The sequence below is a fragment of the Falco naumanni genome, chromosome 8, assembly GCF_017639655.2.
Source record: "Falco naumanni isolate bFalNau1 chromosome 8, bFalNau1.pat, whole genome shotgun sequence".
Lineage (NCBI taxonomy): Eukaryota > Metazoa > Chordata > Aves > Falconiformes > Falconidae > Falco > Falco naumanni.
Genome location: NC_054061.1, coordinates 11646102 through 11665487, shown reverse-complemented (window position 1 = coordinate 11665487; position 19386 = coordinate 11646102). Strand labels below are relative to the sequence as shown.

The 19386-nt window shown below is 46.4% G+C and overlaps 1 protein-coding gene across 1 annotated transcript in view; it reads right to left on the bottom strand.

Moving 5' to 3' along the window:
* Positions 1 to 19386, bottom strand: part of NEURL1B (neuralized E3 ubiquitin protein ligase 1B) — a 143035-nt gene that overhangs the window by 86358 nt on the left and 37291 nt on the right. The gene's annotated exons all lie outside the window — the stretch shown is intronic.

Genomic DNA, 19386 nt, shown 5'->3' with positions numbered 1-19386 from the left:
TGTAGCGGCTCTCATCTCTCTCTCAATTCTCATCTGCAGTATCCTCTGCCATTGTTTTTCCCCTGTTCCTTTTTCCTGGCACTTGGACAAAACACCTCAGTGTTGACTTGTAACATTTTGCATTTTATTCCTTCCCAGGAGGACTGCCAGTCATGTCACACTGACCCACGTTGCACAGTTATTTCTGTCAGACAGAAGCATCTTTTTCAAGAAACAAATACTAGTGCCATTTTCCCCTGCAATCTCAAAATCGATGGGAGCCCAGGTTCTTCCTGGGCAATATCAACTTTATGAGGTACTTGCACAACCTCTCTGGTCTGTCAAATGGGAAAAAAACAAAGAGAGAAAATCTAATATTTAAGTAGCAAAAAAAAAATCCCCAGCTCACAGTAAAACCACTGTTCCCATTGCAGGACTGTACTGGCTCTGCCCTGTGTGCTACAGAGGGTGACCAAGCACCAGCAAGTGCAATATGGACCCATTCCAGATCTCAACATGACAAATTATGCCCTTAACAAGGGGGCCAGAAGACAATAGTAAACTTGTGACATGCCAGATCCTAAGCAGCTTTGACATTACAATAGAAAAATTCATAAATAGAAAAGCAGAATTGCCAGACTGCTTTCAATTTGTGAGAAAGCGACAGAAAATTCTGAGTGACCTGACCCAAAAAAAGAGAGGAAGTCTGGATCAAGGAGAAGATTTAAAAGGACTTGATAGAAGAAGATGGTCCTGGTCTTCTGATACATCTCCAGCCTCAGCCAAGGCTGGAAAAGCCAAAGCTTGTACGGAGCATGTGCCTAAAGTGCTCTGTGGTGAGCAGTCACCACTTCAGTGGGAAGGGTGGTTGGGAATCCCATTTCAGATAGGAGGTGGCATCAGAAGGTTGTTTCTTTGCATTGCTTTTGTAACGTCAGAAACAGGCAAACTACTCCAAACCCCTCATCCTAAAGAAAAGAACATACCCGTTCTCATTCCCCTGCAAGCACACAGGCTCTTAGCCCTCCCAGAGAAGCTGCATGCTTAGTGCCACTGTTTACATCGCTTTGCCTGTAAAGCTAGGGTGGTCAAAAAGTATTTGGATTCAGATCTGTTAGAGGAAAGAAAAAAATAATAATTAATGAACTGCTATAAAAATCCAAACCAAAATAAATCCCACACAGAGGATATTTTCAAGATTTAACTTCTAGTACTCAGTCAGAGAAAACTGTCATGCCCAGTTCTCAGGTGGAACAAAGCACCCAACTTCACCAAAAAAAAAAAAAAAAAAAAAGGAAAAAGGAAAGAACAGGTCTTAAATTTATCCTACACATTAGGTTAAATTTATCCTACACATTACGTTAAATTTGTCCTACACATTAGGTTCAATTTGACATCCAGGAAAATCTCAAACCCCCAAAACCAAGTGCATTAAAGTATTTATCTGTGCCATGGCAACAAAGGAAAAGCTGTGAAACACCTACAGTCTGAGGCACACCCACTAGCTGGAACCAAGCATCAGGGCTGTGATGAATTCAGTCATTTTGAGTAAGCGAATTAATGTGCTGTGGATGTCATAGCGAGGTGGTCTAAATTTGGAGAGTTAAATACACACTGCAATAAGTCTTGTGTTCACCTCCACACTAAATTAGAAGCCAATAATTCTTGATCTATGGTCTTGTATTCAATTCGCTCGGTTAATTTTGTAGCTTAAAAGGCTACTGAATACCTCAGAGAAAGAAAACTACACAGACAAATACGATCTCATCAGATCCTCTGCCTACTGAAGCATTAGCGCAGCCCATCCAGCTATCCCCACTGTGAAGGTAAGCTCAGAGTGGGTTAACCAAGCAAACACGCTGTTGTATCTAACCCCCTCCAACCAAACCTAAAATCCTTCGCTCTTTGTTCACATCTACCTCACCCTTTTACGAAACAGCATCCTCCCGAGGGAAGTTCTGGAATACCTGCTGCAGAAAGACACGATTATAAAATCTGACACCTGCGTTACTGTGCTTTTGGGCATCACGGAGCCGAGATACCAAAAAGCTGCTGAAGATGAGCCCCAGCACCCCGTGTAGATGTCTGGCACAGGGGTTTCCACAACACGCTCTTCTTGTCTCCAATACCCTGGGCACCACCAGCAGCTCCCACCCAGGGAGTGATACAGGACTTCGTGGACCAGTACCAGCAATTCCAGCAGGGAGCCAGGCACCTACACCTCAGCAAACCTAGACCTACACCACTTCCCCGTGGTCATCCCCAGCCTCTTTCACAGGGAGCAGCTAGCCCAGCTCTTTGGAGTCCACGCGAGTGCTTTACCTCGCGGGCCACCATTTCTCTCCAGGAAATGCTAGGCATATTTCCCAACAGAGTAAGCTCCAACCCTTAGCACAAGGGAAAGAAAAAGAGGCAGCTCCCACTGGGCTGGGGGTGAATTCTTGGCAGTGGTTGTGTTTCTCATCGCCAGTGCAGCCATAGCTAATGTTTCCTTTAGTGAGTTATCTTTACAGCCAGGAAGCGGGTCTTTCCATCTGGACAGTGTCAGTCTCTTGGCTGATTCTGCCTAAATGTTAACAAATCCCTGCTGCTGCCTTTATTTCCCCTCCTCAGGGATACTTGGAATTTTTATTTTTCTTCATAACCACCAAAGAATACATATTTCACAGAGTCCCGTGATCTTGTAAAAGGACTAACAGAGAAAGAAAATCTCACTGGGTCTTAAGGTTATCTGTTTAGCTAAAACAAAACAACAAAAAAAAGGCATAACGCAGAACACAGAGCTTGCACAAGAAATTTGCAGGGCCTTAGGGGATGAAAGGCTCATTTACCAAATGGATTCACAGAGAAAAACCCACAAGAGAAAACAGATATAACTACATATAAACGTATTTGCACAAAATGTGAAGGTCCTGTTATGAACGAATAATTATACAGTTTGCAGAAAGTGAGATGGAGAGGGGCTTAGGGGCAAAAACAAGAGCCATGGCTGAGCTATCTTGAGAGAGTAAAAACTACAAACCACACCATCCTGAGAGGAACTCGGGCAGAGGCTTCACCCCGCTGCTTTATCTGCAGTGGGCACGGAGGAGCCACGGTGGGATGAACAACCCTCTGGGTCTCGCACAGCCCCAGCAAATGCCCCCGTCATGTTTTGTGAGAAGCAGCAATGGTTGAGTGAAGCAATGCAGCACTCGAGACAGGGACAATATCCCTCCCTACCACTGCTCGCACAGCTCAGAGACAGGAATGTCTTCTCCATAACCAGTGGGCTGTTCTCTAGGGACTTTGCCTGGTCTCACCACAAGCACGTACAGCATAGGGACACCCAACACCTTCCTTAGCTCAAGCGCTTTAGATCTCCCGCGGCAAGAAAAGCTCATCCCATTTTACCCTGCTGCAGTTCTCAACACCCATTCTATCGTCCTCGGTATGGGTACGGGTCCAGAAGAGCCAGGATGGAAGCACAGAGGTATCACACACCTCCAGGCAGGGGAGCAATGTAGGACCATGCTGCTGGTAGCACCAGCTCCTGTGGGTTTGGGATGAGAAGCAGCTGTGCTAGAAAGTTACAAGTGGTCACACTAATTAGGGATGTACAAACTGCCTTTGCTGTCAGCCACAACTCCAGCTCCTTCAGAGCAGGGGACCGAGTATTTACACCCACAGCCCATCACTGCAGCTATCACTTTCCCACCACGGAGGACCCGAGGTGCTAACTCAGGAGGTCATACAAAGGCAGAAGAGCCAAACTTTTTTTAAAAGTTGAGAAAAACTGCTCTGGTATAACTCACATCAGGTGCTAGCCTTTGCCATGAGCATCTGTGAGAAGTTTTCCTCTCCCCCACATCAGCTGTCATTTAGCCAAATGATTCTCAGCAGCCTCCTCAAGCCTTCCATCCCTGCTGCCTCCCTCCGCTTGTGTCCCTCCGTACTCAGAAGGCAGCCTCCACCCCCACCTCTCCAAATGGGAAAACAGGGACCCTCCAAAGGGAGATGTACGCTCCCAGATATGACTCTCCAAAGGGCTGCAAAGTATCCTCAGTTACAAGGCACTCAAAGACCACGAGGCCACTTTTCCCTCAGCCTTCCCTTCCCCGTCCATGTGTTTTGAAACAGGGCTGTGCAAATCAGCAGCGCTTAGCTCTGGCTCCTGACACCGGGGCCAGGCAGAGAACCAATTTTTAAGCAGCTGAGTTTCAGTGTGACCCATTCATTTCATTTTCTCCTCCTCGCTGGACTGAAAAATGTGAACTGTTTGTTAATATGGCACTGACACAATGTTTTGTTTGTCCCTGAGCAAAACACCCAGGGAACTTTGCAAAACAAGCCATCAGCCTCCAAAGGATCAGACCCCTCCGGAGCAGCTGCCAGATGAGTTCCTGATGTATCTCCCAACACGGTGGTTAAAGAGCTCACCTGCGAGATGGTCCCATACAAACACGTGTTTCACAGCAGGTGGAACCCTTCACAGGATCCCTGTCCAAGCAGCTTTTACTGTGGGGGGCAAGGGAACACCCTCTGGGCTAAAGAGTAAACCACAAAAACACGCTGTCCTCTGTGCCGTGGACAAGTCCTCGGACCTGCGGGCGAGGGGAACATCGCTCAGTCCAGCCCCCAGTTTTAGTCCAGCTGTCTCAAACCATTTTAGAAGTGTCAAGAAACATCCGCTGTCAGATCAGATTTGTGAAAAGTTTAGTCACACCCTAACTACATATTTTTCCAGTGAAAAATTATTCAATAGGGGCAAAATATCTATTTTTAAGTCAAGTTCATCTTCTCTACAAAAAATACGCAGTTCAAGACAGGACTAAGAGGGCAGGTAGTTGCTATGCAACTCCTGACAGAGGATGGCAAGTCAGAAGGGTGCTTTCACAGAATTAAGATCTTCACAAACAAGTCAAACCAACTTCATAAAGTGCTGGTTTGACTGTTTCATGTTCTATTTAATAATTATAAAATCCTGGCAAATAAACCCAAATAACAAAGCGAGGATGTTTCTTGGAGCAGATGAGCCAGGATGTTTAACTAGGGAAATTCTGTCTTTATGGAGAAATATCTATGTTTTCACAAGGTAAGAACTGTGCCTTTCTAAAGGAAAAAGTACTAAATGGCCAAAAGCACTTTCTTAACAGATTGAAGTGCTTTACAAACCCACTCCAGGCACAGGGCAGACAGCATTGCTCACTCTCCATCAGCCAGGGCAGCCCAGTGCTCATGGATGCATAACCCTAAAAACACATCCCGACTGCACTGATGTTACCGAAAGCACTATGGGTCACGTATATGAGTGGAAGCTGCTAGCCTAGCCAGACTTCAGCATCAAGGTACAGAAAATACCCAGACACAGTTCAGTAGAAACAAAGCTTTTGGTCATAGTATGCTTTTATACCCTAATGAGTTTGCTTGGTAAAGTAGCTGCTGTCTTCCCTGTAGGGGCGGATGCCCACCAGCGGTAAGGCAATTCTGCCTGCACAGAGCACCATGAAGTTTTTACACACAGCAGAAGTCATACCTCTCCTTTGCAGGGAGCTGGCGTTGCCCAAGCCCACCCATAGCTTCCCAGCTTCACGTGACCCTGCTCCGCAGAGCTTTCAGAGGCAAGGTTACAGCAGAGCACTGCATACTGTACCTTCCCCTAACAAACCCTTAGGGAACCCATAAAGGCTGGTGGGGAGGTTCATAGGCAGCTGCAGATGAGAACCAGGAGGTAACAACAAGATTGGGAGAGATAAGAGGAATACACATATTTAGAAGAAAACAAAAACCCCAAACCCACACACAAATAAAAGCAAAGAATGAGATAGCAGTGAGGCACAGCTTTCCAAATGGCTGAGAATCAGTCACTGGCACATATTCCCCCAGATTTACCCCAGCCAGGTGGACAACACTCCTGGGCTCATCCCAGACCACTCTGCACAAGCAGTGATGGATGGACATTGGACAGTCATTGCTGTGCAGTGGAAACAGGACCACTAAAGATCTGCAGCGACTGGGCACCTCATCTGTCTCCAGGCTCCGTTCTGAACCCAAGCTGCTCTGTATGGCAAGGTCTTTCCATGCAGATTACTCTCATTTCACAGTCAAAACTATATTTAGTCATTCCTGGGCATTTCTGTGGTATCTCTATGCTGAGTCCAAGCTCTTAACTTTAATTGCTTTTCTTATTCCCTTCCATGAATCACAGATATCTCTTCTCTGTCATTTCAGCAGTCAGGCACAACGTGGCAGCTGTAGACGTGACAGTTACTAGAAGGAATTCGGACTGATTTTGGGACGGGCTGACCCATATTATTCATATCCTGAAGCAACATAAGCCCCCTCAGGAAATGCTGTCAGGGAAGGAGAAAATAATGCCAGGTACAGCTTTTTAGCTTTCCAAGCAGCATACCCACATTGATCCTAATGACAATCTGTGAATAGATCAGCCATTAATGGGCAGTGAGAAAGCTGTTAATGGCATGCAAAATGGCTCGTAATATGCAAAAAGTTTTGGCATTATCACTTCATAAGATGCTGTGATTGTGGCACTTCTGCAGGGAGTGGGCAGGTGCTCTCAGCCAGGTAAGAGATAGGAGATGCTTATCCGATGCAGAGATGCCTAACCCATAGCTCAAACAGCCTGTGTCAGGAAAGGAGAGGTTTTCTGGTCTCTCATCATCCTCTATTCCTATCAGTCCGTCATGATGGAGCAAGTCAAAAGTCCCAGCCAGGTCCCACCCAAGCCAGGAGTTGTTGTTCTCCAGCTCTGAACAATGCAAGCCCTTTGCCAGCTTCCTCCTCCAACACAAAGAAAAGCAAGAAGGTCCCAACACAAACGCTGCTGGAACCAGCCTCGCTGTCTAGCCAGCAGCAAACAAAACCCCTCCACCATATCGGCCGCGGTACAATTGTGTGCCTTATCAGGGTTTTTCCCCACAACTCCAATAGACGGACACGCGTATGCACGCTTGCCAGAAATAGCAGCTACGTTTTAAATAAGGGCAAAGCCCACAACATCCTGGAGGTGCACATCACAAACGGCAAAGGAGAACAAGTCTGAAGTCCAAGTGCCAATTTGAAGACACAAAGTGCTTCCCAAGGCAGGACACAAGGGCACCTCATGCCCAGCCCACCAGGGATTGCCGGGATTTTTCTTTTCCCTCTGACACTGGCCCCTGAACAATGAGACCAAGGGGGGTCTCCTGTTATTTGGTTGATGGTGACCTTTTGTGCCAAACATTAGCAACACACCCTCTTCTCCAGAGACTGCCGTAAACAAGTATTTGGACCAAGAATGCACTTTTCCTTCTTCCATATCTTGGAAAAAAAAATAAAGGGGGAGGGGAATTGGTTAGGAGTAGGAACATGGAGACATGGTTCTTTTCTTTTGCCCAGTGTTTCCCCAGCAGCTCCCGGCAGAATCAGCAACCGAGCCCCAGGTCAGCCCAGCATCACCACCACAAGCCTGCCGTTCTTTTCTGCTCTCTCTGGGAGAAGGTGAAGTGTTAAAAGTGCAGAGACTGGGGAGAGCAGGAAAGCACTCTGTGCAGAATGCAAAAGCAGCCAAGCCACAAATCTGTGCATCAGCATGAACACTCGCAGCAGCGAGGAAAACCACCACATACCATTATGGCAGATAATCTTATTTTCAAGTTTGAAATAATTTGTCCTGGGATGGAAGGTAGGCACCACAACCACTTACCCAATAAACCACATACAACGTGGAACAGCTGCAGGGAGGGAAAGGACGCTGTAATAATCTTATTTCTCTTCAGCAAACCATACCACTGACACTAGTATTCCCATAGACTTCAGGATGTCTATGCAGGAGAGCTGCACAGGTTTTTTTCCCTGCAAGGTTCTCAGAGGAGAAAATGCAGAGGGAAGTGAGAAGACTCAGCCCAGCCTGGACAGGCTCCGATGGCTGCTCCCAGATGGGTTCCCAAACCTCCCAACAGGATACTGGTGTGCATTATCAGCAAGGCACAACTTTCTATGCACATTAATGAGAAACACTGCCGTGCTACCAATTTGTCTGGCTTGGTCTTGGCAAGATTTCTAGGTTGGAAATCCCATAGTTCACATAACTGGTCTATTCACCCCGCTGCTTAATCTGTCTTCACTTGAGGAGATGAACTCCATATATAAACATGCAATGCTGTATATAAACAGCCCCCAAGCCCACGGACAGCAAGAATTAAGCATTGTTCCATGTGTATATGTGTACATAAGTATGTGTGTGTCTGGGAAAGAAGCTGTTATTTGCTTGTTTATTATAGTATTCTAAATTGTAAATGCAAAGTTATCCAAACCTCAGGTTGGGCTGCAGCCCCAGAGATAAGCCCTGACCAGAGAAGGGCTGATAGGGGTAGACTCGCAGGCGACAGGATACTCCACTGTTTGTTGTGGTTGGCACGTTAGTAGAGATTTCACCCTTTCTAAAACAAAATTAGGGGGAAAACACCTAAAACCTAGTAATCCATCCTGATTTCTGGAATAAAAGTTTACAAGAGATGCATAGGCTGCAGGAGACTCGGTTGGCTGGTTGGGCAGGAGATGAACCGGCATTCTGTGGGAGCAAGACGCAGCCTGCTCCCGGGTCCCACCTGCCTCGGGGATGGGGAACTTGGCTGCTTGGTGCCAAGCCCCCCAGAAAACACACATCCCCTCACGTGTGCCCCACAGCACGCCCCTGCTCGCAGGGCCCAGGCTGCTTCTTATAAAGAAATGACAACTGGGAAGATCACGTTTTCCTGCTCATTCTTTATAGAAATTGCTAATGTAAATGAAAACAAGTCTCCTCTGAGTCCTTGAGATTTTTCTCATGCTTTTTGGTTGGTGGTTTAATTCTTTTTGCAGTGTTAACACTGGCTTGTCTCAAATATGTCAGAAATGATCAAGGGGGGGGGGGGGGGGGGGGGGGGCAGGGACAAAGGAAAAAAACCAACTAAAAACCTTAAAAAGGGGGAGGGAATTCCCACATGCATCACTGAGCAAAATCATCCGCGTCCCCAGGCAGCCCGTGGCGGGTGAGCAATCCCGCTGGCTGAGGGATGGCGTGTCCCAGCAGCAGGTCTGCTTTGTGCTACAGGAGCAGGGCACAGCACATGCATGTGACACGCACTGACACCGTGTGGCGGAGAGGTCAGGCCCCCAAAATAAGAACCGATCAAGGCAAATGTGTGACTCGAGGCTCAAACGGCCCGTGTGCTGCACAACTCCTGCCACTTCTCCTCCGGCTCGCTTCCGCTCAGGGCAGAGGTTCCTGGACAGTGCCCTTTGAGACTCACCCACATCTCACCTTTTTCTGGAATAAAGATTGGGAAGGGAAATAAAAGGAATGAGAAACTCCAGATTTGGCTATTTTAAGTACTCCATATTTCGGAGGTGGGGTTATCCACTATACCAACACAACTCTGAGAAAAGCAGTATTTAGAAAACCCTGATCTCCAGCTGATTACTATTCTGGGGGCAGGAAAGAACAAAACAAAAAAAGGAAAGAAAGAAAGAAAATGTGATGCCTCGGTGGGCAAGCAAAGGTTTTAAATTCACAGCCTCCCCTGGCTCATTGCATGCTGCATTTCACTGGTTTCAGCCCCAGCTGGCTGCAACCAGATAACGAACTCGCCAGAAAGAAATAGATTTGGTCGGGATATTATGTTTATCCTGCATCTAAGCTAACCACCAAGTACACGGCGTGTACTGTGCTGTTACTGATTTGTTCCCAAGTGTCTCCAAAGAGCCTTCAACAAAACAAGAAGGGAATAAAGAGAACCCGGGGAGATGACAGAATGAATAAATAAAACACACGTGGCCTCCTGTATTCATCTCCCTGTTTCTTCCTGAAAGGAACAGAAGCTGTGCTGTTACCTAAGCCCATACCCACAACAACGAGGCGTATGGTTGGAGCAGGTGCCTGCAGGCTTTGGGCGTGCTGTGGGAGGTACACAGCGAGAAGAGTGCCTTGAACCTCTCTCCAAAGCGCAGACAGCTGGCCTGCCTCCAAGTGTATCACTGCATCCTTGGAAGAGCCACTTTTGTAAGCGTGCGGTCTGAAACCCAAGTGCCAGTTCTTGGTACGTGCACACCACAGACCCTGGTGAAGTGGAAGGAGCTGTGCCTCAGCCCGGGCTTTGGCACACGATGCCCAACACCTCGGCGGTCTCCACCTCCTCCACCCTGCTGCTACAGCAGAAACCACCGTCAGCTGCAGAAAAGCTGCAGGAGTTCATGCTGGAAAGCGCATCCTTGGGCAGGTGTTCCTAAACGAGGACTTTTGCTTTCAGAAAGATTGGATGTGTCTAGGCTCCTTCTGGAGAGCAGCCAAAGGTGAAGAAAGCTTTCGGAAGAGGTCACCGGTCCTGCGGTCAGAAGGAAAATCCTGCAAGTTGCAGTCGCGCGTATGCAGACAGGTGCGAGAATTTGTTGACATTTGGAGGACACGCTTTCGCTGGTGATTCAGGGGCTGATGAAAGGGGCATTTTTTTTCTTTAGAATCTGTGCTTTAACAGAGCTTACTGTCCCACATTTGAAAGGGATGTATTTCAGGCCCTTCTGCAGACAGAAGCCCACAAAAAAACTCCAGGAAGGACACGCTCACCATCACAGCAGAAGCACACATGTTTTTTCTTCATCTAGGAACAGCAGGGGGGGAAAAGTTCGACTGCTTGATGAATCACATTTTAATGGGCTGGAAGGCAGAGAATTTCAGAAACAGCACATGTCTGCCTCCTTTTACACAGCACATGACAAGGCACTCGACCAATGCTTATTTGTTACTTTTACAGCTGCTATGTCTTAACATAAAACTCAGTATAAACCATGAAGATTAAGCACCCTGATCAATGAACCATCATGTCCATGCTTATCAGGATGCTTATCAGGAGGGAAGGATAGAATTGCTGAAATCAATCACAATCAATTCGTTCCCAAGTGTCTCCAAACAGCTTTCAACAAAACACAAATGGAATAAAGGGAATGTGGAGATGATAGAGCAAAGAAAGGGGACACTATTCAGAGCACTGGCACAGGCTGCCCAGGGAGGCTGTGGGGTCTCCTTCTCTGGAGACATTCAAAACCCACCTGGATGAGACCCTGTGCAGCCTGCCCTAGGTGACCCTGCTTGAGCAGAGGGTCGGACTAGAGGATCTCCAGAGGTCCCTTCCAACCCCGACCAGTGACACAAGTGCCCTCCGGTGCTCATCTCCCTGCTCCATCCCCAAGGATGGGGAGGCTGCACCCCTAACAGCATGTACCCGCTTCCAAAGCAACAAGAAGATGCATGGTTAGAGTGGGTGCCTGCGGGCTCTGGATGCCTTGTGGGTTATACACAGCAAAACCAGAGGGCCCTGAACCTCTCAGAAATGCAAATATCTGGCCTGACCAGCACATACAACAGGAAAATTCTCTTGCTCCTAATAAAGCACATTAACTGGCACATTGCAAAGACAAACTGGGCTTGTTTGTTTTTAAACTCTACTAAGACAAGATCTTAGCATCTGCAATCCCCTTGCAGGAGCCCAGAGCACACCAGAGAAATTGAAGAGCAAGTAGCGAGGCCCAGAGGCCACAGTCTGACAAAATACCACCTCATTTGCTAGGAAGCAGACTCAGCTTAAGAAGCTGGCCCTGGTCCAGAAAGCATCCACTTGGAGCTAGACCTTTCCATGACTTGCAGCGTAGCCAGAGCCTCGAGCAGCGCCAGAGTAGGAGAGCAGGCAGAGGCAGCCCAGGCTTTCTGCAGAAGCCAAAAACCGCATGCTCCAGCATCACAAGCCCAACCACTTCGGGAAAGTGTGGGTTTTGCCCCAAGAACTGATAATACTTACAAAGGAGAGTCTAGAAATACAGCAACCTAAACCAACAGAGCCACACTGCCAGCTCATGTCAACCGAGGCAGCTCCTCTGCAGTCAGTTGGGGTGCATCAGCCTACCAGGAGGGATTTAATTCAGATTCATTACTCACCTTCAGGTGCAGCACGTCTTATCTGGAGCATAAACAGTGACTTGTACAGTCTTTCTAGCCCCTTTCATCACAGAAGACTGTAACACCCTGGGAGGACTGTTTTACCCCCCAGCACAAGGCAGTCACTGCTGGAGCAGGAGGCACCCACTGCTTTAGCAGCTCACAGGCCGGCTGCAAATGGAAAGAGCTGTAAAAGCAGGAGAAACTAGTTTTTCTCTCCAGAAAAGAAAAAAAAAAAAAAAGTCACTAAAATTTGTCCAGAACACCAAGGTCTTACAGCTACCATGAGAAAAGTTGCCAGGGTTTTTTTTAAGTACCTTTTAAAAATTGTTATCTGACTGTTCTGTACCTTCTTCTACATGGCTTGCACATATTCCCAGCACAACAGATAACCACCGTGCCAAACACCTGGGTGCGTTAATTATGCAGTTTTAGGGCAGATTTGGCATTCCTACCTTGCAAGCTGCTGTACTTCCCTCTCTTTGCTTCATTCCTCAGAGACATCGTGCCATACATACCCTGACCCCTTCCTCGGCTGCTTATCACCAGAAGGCTGCTTCCATCACAGAAGTTGAGAAATCCCCCCCGGCACTCTCACACCCACTCTCCAAGGAGTGGTTCAGACCCTGGCAGCAGGTCCTGGCTCTGGTTTCAGCTCTCAGACACTGAAGCATCTTCCCCGGAGCTGAGCAGGCAGCACTCCTGCCTTTGCATCTCAGCCTCCCGCAGGGAAACCCAACACCAGGAGCAAGAATGGGATCAAATCCCCAGTGGAAAGCTGCGGCACCAGCCTACCATATGGGCACGGAGGGATTAATTACAGCTTCACCAGGTGACTGAGTATTCATAACCCGAGCCAGGACAGTGGCCAGCAGATCTCTGTGCTGGGTGGATCATCAATTATGCAAAGAGGTACATAGCTAGTGTAGCTTGACCCACCCATGGGGTTATTAATTCTCCATCTCATTAACTTTAGTTGAAGGTCTGCTGACAGCTAATTCATATCCCTTGAGGTCCCTCCTCTGAGCTCCTTTCCATCTGTTTATCTAAAAACATTTGGCAAGTACTACGAGATTTAGAGAAGCAGAACTTTCATTTTATGGGCAGGGAAACAGAGGCATCTTTTTCCACAAGCAGCTTCCACTAATTCAACAATAAAACAAAAAAAAGTCACAAAAGCCAGGATCTAAGGCAAGCACCGTAGCCTCTGTGACCACATTCTGCTGCCCGGGTGACACGGGCTTGGCACACGTCAGTAGGCAGGAATAGAGAAGCAAGTTGTGAACCACACAGCAGATCTGGGGTGAACCAGCTTTAAACCATCACCTCAGGAGATAATTCATCCCCATACCTTGTCAGCTGAACATCTCTAATAATTAATAGGGAACAGGAGATGCAGGTGTTTTTCAGTGCTAGAGAACATCTGACACAGCAACTTTGGACATGAAGTTTTCTTCATTACAGTGTTTTTCCTCCTGAGGCTAGAAGGACCTCAAAGTTTCATACTGACAGCATCCAAGCCAGACTTCCGCTCCATGTCCTGTGTTGTTTTGTTAAGGGTATTGACCATGAGGCCAGTGAGATGCTTTTGGTGGCCTTTGGGACCAGGGAAGAGCAGAGCCATTCCACGGAGGCAACCCTGCAGTTACGCAGTGGAGTTTCAGTTGAGGTTAGCCAAGTCTCATCAGAGCTGTCTAGAAGTAAGAAGCTCTAATTCCATTTCCCAGTACAAATACATATCCACCACAGAGGAGAGGTTGGCAATAACCATTAGAGGATTTCAGCTATAAGGAGGACACCCTGCAGCCTTTCCATCAGGCCATTAAGAAACTTCTTATTCTTAACACTGAACAAATAGATGCTGTTTCTGCAGTGGCTGTGCTATGAATAGCTGGTGGTGGTGGGTTTTTTTAAATACAAACCAACTTTGCAGATGTACTTAGACATTCCTTAAGAACCAGACTTCATACTGCCTCGGGAGGACTGGATCCAATCCCAGCTCCAACACCATTCCCTCGGTCCTGAGGCAGTTCACCTGACTTGCTGCTGTTCACAGCAAAACCTTGACATGTCTCGGTGGTGCTGTGAAGGTTCATTATCTGAGGCCGTATGTGTTCAGAAAGACATCTGCATGTCAGTTGTTAAGCACAACAAGACTGTTTAGACATCTGCTTTCAAGAACAAGTTTAGATGGTACTATCATGTCAGTGAAGACTATTCCAAGAAAATGTAGTTTTTTAAAAAATTCTTAAGTGAGATACTTAAAAAACATAGCTTATTTTTCTTTAATTCACATGGACGTACCTACCAGGCCAATAAGCAGCCATACAAAGAAACTCAAAATGAAAGCAACAGGCGCATAGTGAGTAAGCAGACATTAAAAAAAATAAAAGCACACACACAAAAAAAAAAAAACCACACAAACAACAACACAACCTTATCCAGAGGTGGCTGCAATGTTCCAGAAACATTGTGGGTGTCTGCCTCGTATCCTACTCCAGGAGCAATAGTTCTGCCACTGCTTCTTTACATCCTCTGCTCAGAGATGCAGTGAGAGAATGGCTATTGATTTCAGCAGGTCAATAAAGTGCTACGGATTGGGAACTGTTTGCCAGTCAAGTCACTCCGATAAATGAACATCCTGCAGAAATGTCTGTCCAGGCCAATTCAGGTCCAAGTGGGTGAATTGTCCCCAGAAATGAGCATCATAACAACTAGATTATTTGGGCTGCAGTCTCAGAGCTCCAGCTCCTCGGGGTAGCACTTCAAACTGAAAGAAATGGCTTTGCTTTTCTGTATGTGTGTGGCACTCCAGCATCCCCGTAAAACCTATGCTAGAGCAAGCCACGACAGCAGACCACTGCCCAGGACAGTCAACTCCACATTGCTTATTGCAGTAATGAGAATTACAGAGCCGTCACAGCTAAAATGGGATTAGTCTACCAAAGCAAGGAAAAAATAAAATATGCGCGCATTTCTGCTCTAATCCTATGATTTCACACAGCTGTACAGCCAAGGTGAGAGCTGGGTTCCTGCTTGACATCTGCTGATCTCAGAGCATGACCACACATGCAGTTGTGTCCTAAACCATGCCCTACAATAGGTGCCAGCATCTTCTCCTCAGGCCAGGTATTGCTAGCAAATACTCATCTCCCCTCCCCTTACTCCCTTTCCCTCCACCCTGCCCAACTAATCACCAGCAAGGCTTTTCATCCTCTCTTAATTTTCTGTTTTGCTTCATAACCCCCTGACAGCTTTGTGCTTGTTTCCTATGTGGGACTGAGGCAGGAACCCAGGCCAGAATCTTGCAGCAATATGTAATTAATTGCAACTACTCTCACAGAGGCTACAATTTGGGCTGTTCAGCCAGACACATACACTCTGCAAATAACGGTTCCAAATCACTACTCCTATTTAGCAAGCTGTCAAGGTCTTGGCTGTTCTTTAGCACATTAAAGCTGAGAGTGTAACATGGTTTTGAAATCAGCCTATGAAGCATACTATGGGTTTGTACAGCATGTAATACTTTATCTAGAGCAACACAACCCAGAAGGGCTTTTCACTTTAGAAGTGTAAACCATTATTGCTTGAGCAGGAGAATTGAACCCATTAGAGCTGACTCAGAGGCAGGTCCTTATCCAGAATGCCAACCGCCCACTGGTAAAGACATGATCTCTATACATTTAGCATATGTAGGTAGAACAAGGAACGTGGCTGACTCTGAGGCTGCTCACAGTACATTCTCCTGCTACTACACAGCATACAGCTTAATCAAAATGGTACCGAAAAATCAAAATGATTTAAGTAATTTAGGTACTCGATCCCCATTTGTTTTCAAGGTAGATTTAGTTTCCCAAGACACCTCTGAAAGCAGTATTCTGTTCCTCTCAACATTTAACCACAAGTTAAATAAATAAATAAAAGCCAAGTCACAGACTTTCAATACCTAGAGCTCCAAGGACAGCAATTGATCCAAGAGATCTTACTTTGAAAATGTCTCATCTGTCTTCAGTTTTGGATTAAAGCCTCATCCCAATAATATCACCACCAAGGCAGAACGATACTTTTATCTGTATCTTGCACAGATTGGTTTCTATCTGTATCAATACATACACTACTTCACGGAATTACGTCAAGGCTAGTTAGTAGCTTATTTATGTTTTTTCACCTCATACAATTTCAAAGCGGTCCGTAAAAGCCAGTAAAAGCTACCAGAATTAGCATTCTGTGGAAGAAATTCAGTTGCAAAGGATGCATGACTTGCCCAAGTTCACAAGCTAAGTAACTAGCAGATCTAGATTCCAAACTGTAAAAAAAAAAAAAAAAAAAAAAGCCAAGTAAAAGAAAAGTATTCATTCTTCTTATGTGTGTTAGACAATCTTACCAGTAAACCCTTGAGATTAATCAGCTACAATTTATAACTACTGAGAGAAACTTCTTTTAAGAGACATCACATGCTAACACTTGCATGCAGGAAGTGGAGAAAGATGCACAACTCCTTTATCCTTAGGAGAATTAAATTTGAGAAGCACAATTGCCCAAAACCCTTGCTGGCCGATGACCCAGCTGGACAAAACATGCTGTTGCAGAGACCCACTTCAAGAATCATGATTTCTCAACAATTATTTATTTTCAAGTCGGAGGAGCAGTTTGTTGAGGGGGGGGAAACAGCGTTGTTCTTGGTGGGGGAGGGTTTTCTTTTTCAGTGAATATTTTATAGAGGCAATTTGCTTTTCTAAATGTTAAGGATAAAACTTGGAAGAAATATCTCAGGAAGGGAAGGATCTGGATCTCACAAGAGGCTGAAGTCAGTGCAGTAGCTTCCCTGGTGAGAAAGCGATGGAAAGGACAACGCAGCTCTGAGAAGGTTAGGAGTTCCTGGGAAAGCAATAGCAAGGAGAGCCGAGCTTTCACTTAGTTTTGCACCACTGCTATTACTAGAACAGTGATAACAATGTGCATTAAACAATTAGCAACTTCCAACCATGCGTTCCCAGCACCAGGTCAGTATCAACCAACCCCTTGGGCTGAAGTGGGTATCTGATAAGAAACTCCACTTGGGATGTAGTCCGGGTGAGTTCACTGCCTTGTACAGCATCTGGGAAAGGAGCAAAGGTCTAATTCACACCTCAGGGATCTAAGGCTTTGCCTAGAAAAGGCAGATCTCAGTGAGGTGGAGCACCAGTGCTTAGAAACAGCCCTTTGGCTGCCCATCTGAAGACATCCATTTCTCTCTGCTCAGGTCAGAGGCAAAATGAGTTCAGCAGTCTCACTACTCCCCAAAGCAGCCAGTACAATATGACACAATTGAGCATGATGTATAGTCCTCCTGGGCCAAAGCCCAGAGCAGACAGAGTGCAATGATGATCACAACATGCTTGAGGAGCTGGTGGAAAACCTGTGGCCAAAGCAGACAGGCCAGCCAAGCTCAGGGAACCAGCTTTTCCTTTTGAATTAGAAGAGTTGAGATTTCCAGGAGATCAGATCTTCAGAAGGCTTTGAGGGTTCTCTGGACCGAGGGTCTGGTATTTTTTCTTTGAAGATGTAGCTCCATCCATGGGTATGAACACCCTACCAACTACCTACAACACATCTTTCCAACAAGTGCTTTTCCCATTGCTTATCAGAGGGAAAGAAAACCCCATGGGTTGTGTGGCTGTGCAGTGAGGTTTTGGAGAGGCACCATGAAGAGCTGCAGGAAACACTGCAGAAGACACAGAGATATTGAGAAAGTAACTTGGAACTAGGCAGCTGGAAGAGTCACACTTTCTGCCCTGAGCAGTAAAAAAGCAGAAACAAACAGAAGAACCAAGAGGGAGCTGAGCAAGGACAGTTCAATTCCCCGTTTTTTATATATTAAATATCATCAAAAAAATAAAATTAAATAATACATTACTTGTGACCTGTTATGTCTGTGTCTTAATTATTAAATGTATTGATTATTAAATGTATCTGGACTTCCCTGCATCTCTGAGTCTCATTTCATGCTTAAGCTTATTATTGCTGGACTATTCTGGGATATCCATTTGCCAGCACTACCCTCATCTGTATTTGATGACACTGACAAAGAGGATGAAGCTGAGGACACCAGCGTGTGTCCCCTGAGATGTGCAGGTGATGTTATGTGCCACTTCACCCAACATGGCCTCTGTCCTAGTAGGGCCACTCTTAGGGTCACAAAAGGGCATCAACAGATCAGCAGCTCAGAACAAGTCATGGATGCAATTGATGGTTTCGGTCTCAAGAGTGGTTGTGCTGCAGCTGTTTTGCAGGTAGGAAAAACAGGGCACAGGTCTGAGCATTGCTCACCCCACCCACAGCCTGGGGCTGCTGTTTCTGTCCTGCACCACCATGACCCATTCCCAGTCTGGGGATAAACAGGAACGTGCTTTTCTGTCCTTCCTTAGGAAAAGACACTTCCGGAAAAACTACTCCCACTGCACTAGAGTCTCTTGTTTGGAGATAGAACAGTGCCTTGTGTCCAGACATCCTCCAGAGCTAAACAACCGAGCAATTTTTAGGAAGGAAGAGGCATTATCGCCCGTTTTACAAATGGAGAGAACAATGTCACAAGCGGTTAAGGGAGTCACCCCAGGACTGAGCTGCACCAGCACCTGCATTTCTGTTACTGTGCGGAGCACCCTGAAGTGCACCAGCCCTGCAGGTGGGGTGAGCACCGCTCTGCATCTCCTCCGCTGAACCCTAAGGCTCTAGAGACTCTCTGTCCCTGTGCTGGGTCAGGCAATATGATGTCCCGCAGGGTAGCGCTTCATCTCCCCAGATACTCAAAGCTGGGAGTTTGCACCTTTATCAATGGGCCAGGTTCAAGCTTGATGCAAAATTCATTGTCAATAGAGCAACATCAGAAATAACCCTGCCTCACCTCTTCCACTCTCTCATTGCCTAGGGGAGAAAAGAGCCATCTGAAACGTTCTCGTTTTGCACTAATGCTGAAGTGGCTGGAATAGGCACACTTTTACCAACAGATGAGATCTTTCTAAACTCCCCCCTACCAAAAAAGGAGGTGGGGAGGAAGAAGAGGGGACAAAGGCAAATGAATGGAGGTGGAGGAGGGTTGAAAGGAAACAGCCATTTCACAGAGCTCACATCAGAGCATGAAGCTGAGCTGCAAAGAGGACAAAAAGCAAATCTGAAAAGTCATCAAAGCCTGTTCATGAGAATGGCTGTCTCTTCCTGGGTCTCTTCCTCAGCCTGCCTCCAGCTTTCCCTGGGGAATGCAAGCACATCTCAGCCTGCAGAGCAATTGCACTAGGCTTTGGAGTTATTTTTAAGATAGTCATTATGGCTCTTGTGACTCACTGACTTGTAATGATGGAAGTATGTTGTTTGATCTGCAGACACAAGGATCCAAATAAAAATAAAAAAATAATTAGGGATCCTGAGGAGGGGGGAAAAGAAGATATTCCACAAAAAATAGCAAAAGGAAGATGGTTCAGTGG